The 3802-nt window shown below is 39.6% G+C and overlaps 1 pseudogene; it reads right to left on the reverse strand.

Annotated features, from left to right (window-relative positions):
• Positions 1-786: 786 nt before the first annotated feature.
• Positions 787-3321, reverse strand: LOC127082529 (ABC transporter B family member 20-like; annotated as a pseudogene).
• Positions 3322-3802: the final 481 nt, after the last annotated feature.

The raw sequence follows: 3802 nt of genomic DNA on the forward strand, positions 1-3802 counted from the left end.
AAAACCCAGCCGCCTGGCTGTTGGGTTCTTCAACAGAATGTGCATTGAAAATGTGTAATATTTACTAACTAAAATTTAGGAAGTTTAAACAAATTTTTAATATTTTCAAAAAAAACCTATCCTATTTAAAATGAGTTAAAGAAAAGAAAAAAATAAATTGGAAAAGATACAGATTCGTTCTCTCCCAATCTCACGCTCTCAGCAATCGCCTTCAACCTCTCGTCTCTCTCACACTCTCACGAACTCCTCTCACAAACTCGTCTCTTACAAACTCACGAATCCCTTTCAAACTCTCAGTAAAGCTCTCTCAATCGCTCTCAACCTCACTCATTCAAACTCAGATGCTCAAACGTTAAACAAAAAAAAAACGTAAATCCATGGTTTCAAAAAAAACCTCAAGCGGAAATCTCACCTTCGATGAGACGGCGAATCAGGTGCTTAAATCTTCCGGCTCCTCTTTTCCAATACTGGTTCTTTGATTTTTGGGATTAGGGTTTGTCTTTGGGATTTTCCGCCTCCAGGTTTTTCTCGTCGTTAATTCCTCTCCTCCCTCTACTGATTCGTTTTCTATTTATGCTTTACAAATTAGGGTTTCAATTGGTGTCTTTGGTATTCCAGAAGAGTAACTCTGCAAAGCACTTTGGATGTTCTCAGAATCAAATTGCCCTGTTTAATGCTAAAACCGAAAGTGATAGTCTGAGTTCGTGCTTTCTTCTTCATTTTTGTCTCTATGCCAAATTGGGATATCTTTGAAATTTTACTGCTTGGTAATTAATGCTATGTTTTTTACTGCAGTGAATTTCTTGTAACAGGAAGGTTGTGGATTCTGTATACCAGAACAAAATTGCTCCAACCCTGTGAGTGGCCAGTAGCTGCGGATGACTTCAAAATCGAGGCATGATTTGGGTCCAAGATTTGGTCTCCAAATCTTTGCTTCATCGCAGCATCTTCCAAGGAAATTCTTTGAAGGGGAAGTTTTAACCTTTCCTCATACATCTCTGTTGCAATTGCATTTGCAGTGTTAGGATTTCCAACTAATCCATTTGCACCCCCATTTACAGGAGAAGGAGACTCAGCTGGGACCTTTCAAGATTGGCATCATAAATTGCAAGTTTGTTCTTGGTTTTGTTACCTTGTTAGTGAACTGATATGCTCGACAGTTTGTTAGCATGTTCCATGACAGGTTCAAGGCTGGATTGGTGTGATGGAGAATTATGGTGCATTTTTAGTACTACTCTTGCAATTGCGATTCTCTGTTTTTGTCCTGGGGTTAAGTCAACACCTCTCATCCCAACATGAGTGTCATAACCGTGAGGCAAACTGCTAATAAAATGATGAGCATTTGCTATTCTTGCCGCTTCTTTCATCTCAGCTTCACTAGCATTGTGTCTTGCATATATAATGTTTTCCCTTATGGTTGTTGAGAAGATAATAGGTTCCTGCTGAATCAGACCGGGGTGGCTCCTCAACCATCTCAAGTTATAGAGCTTTAAATCCCTTCCATCCAGTAAAACTTGGCCCGCAACTGGATCATAAAATCTCTGCATCAAAGATATTATAGTGCTCTTTCCTGACCCTGAAACTCCAACAACAGCAACTGTTTGGCCTCCATTCATTTTCAGACTAAAGTTGCTCAATACTAACACTTCAGGACGTGATGGATAACAAAAATTGATATTTTTTTTAACTCGATGCTTCCATATACATTGGGTGGCTTCAAAGCTTTGTTATCGTCAGGATCAATTTTAGGCTCACGGTCTATAATGTCAAACACTGATATGAGGGATTTCCGTCGTTTAAGTATGTAAGGAGCCAATCCAAAAGGCTCCACAAGGGCAAATGTGGCAAAGGAGAAAACCATGTACTCCCTCAGTGCAGTGGATGGATTGATGTAACCATTCCTAATACATATTGCAGTGTACCAAAGTAGAAGGGCATTACAAGCAAAAAGTAGAAACTGTGAAAAGCCAAATGCAAAACCAATCCCCATCCCATGAAGAAAGCTCTGCTTAAATATTTTCTTTAACTGCAACCTATAGAGCTCCATTACCTTATTTCTGGCACAAAATGCAACAACAGTGTATATATTTCTAACTGCATCTTCAAGAACTAACGATGCTTTTCTGTGCATTTCTTGTATGCCTCTTGAAAATCCAGCTAGCCACAATTTAAATTTCTGATTTCGGTAAACTGGTCGATGCAACTGTCTAACAAGGTCGTTCGCAGCTCTGAGTGGTAATGGTTGCATTGTAAATGTTTTGCCACTTCCTGTCTGACCATATGCAAAACAGGTAGCTTTACAGTATCAAGCTTTCCTCCCCATTGTGACGTGCCATATGATGCTTGCTATGAATGCTTATGCATACTATGATGTGATGCAGGGCGCTAATGCATGGCAGCTGTTCTTTTTTTGAATAATTGTGTTTCTTGCAGGTCACAGGTTCCTTTACTTGGTTACCAAACTGGAATCCATTGTTGCTTGCAAGTTGTTCAATCCCTGCCTCGTATCACCATCAGTTAGTGGATACAAGTACGCAGTACTAGAAGCATAATGACCATCATTGTCGGTAACAATACGACTCCTTTGCAAAATCAAACCAACAATAGGTGCACTTAAACTCTTTAGCTTCTCATTAACCTCCTTTCTAGTTCAAACGCTCTTTCACATAATCATACATACGAGGTGCTAAATGATGCTAAATTTTGTTGACAAATTGGCTTTGACCACTCCATCTTTGTACTTTTCAATGCAGGAAATTGGTTTGCTGTCACAAACGAGCTCGGCAGTGCCTTATGCAGCCTAAAGAATCATAATCTATGTTCTGCTCTTGCTTCTGATTACTATTAAGAGAAGTAACAACACTAGAAGAGGCTCCAAGTAAATAAATGGTTCCTCATCAACACTAAGACGATTGTGTTTGCCGACAAGAGAATGGAGTTTATGCTCAGTGGTACTAGGCAAGGAAATCCAAGGAGAGACTTGAGAATTTCTCCAGAATTTTCATCGCCGGTAACTACAGGACAGATTCTGACCTTGATAGAAATGTACACGACCAAAGAAAAAAAGAATAACATTGGGCATGCATATGTAATGAGGAACATTAGAACACCTGATAGGAAGGTTGAGTGACTTGAAATTCCTATAAAAGCTCCGGCCATATCAATGGTAGCTAGTGTGTTACTGTTCCCAAGAGCAAAATGGCCTGCCATTCCCAGATTGTACAGTGCAGTAATCTCAACCCACTGCTTATGATGTGACCCACAAGAAGAAAAGGCAAGCATGTAAGCCAAGATTTGAACATTGAGCAACAACAAAGGCATTGCGTTAATTGGTCGTTGAAGCAACAATTGCAGAAGACACCATGATGTTATGTACACACAGCCCGTAACATGCAAAGAATCTCTTAAAACAAATATTGGTGTCATATTATGGACTTCCGCAGGAACAGAAGCAGACATGTAGAGGTTCCATTTTGAGCACATTTCACGAGTTTTCATAGGCATAATCCAAGGCAAAACCAATACAACTGTAACAGTAGTAAATGTCAGAGTGGCATAAAAAACTTGAACTGAAAAGGTGGCATCCTGAAATCTCCAGATGAAAGCATCTTGAAGTCTCCAATCACAATTTTGTAATCCGTTAATCTGTCAAAGAACAAGTCCCTGGGCAAAACTGTAGTACTCGGGATGCTCAAGTCTACAACTCTCAATTGGTGCAAATGTTTTAACTGAGAAAGAAATGAAATTTGACTCTGGTTTGATGCAGATTTGGCTTTGCAACAAGTTGGTGCAGCAGGGTAAA

The sequence above is a fragment of the Lathyrus oleraceus genome, chromosome 5 (assembly GCF_024323335.1).
Source record: "Lathyrus oleraceus cultivar Zhongwan6 chromosome 5, CAAS_Psat_ZW6_1.0, whole genome shotgun sequence".
NCBI classification, from domain to species: Eukaryota; Viridiplantae; Streptophyta; class Magnoliopsida; order Fabales; family Fabaceae; genus Lathyrus; species Lathyrus oleraceus.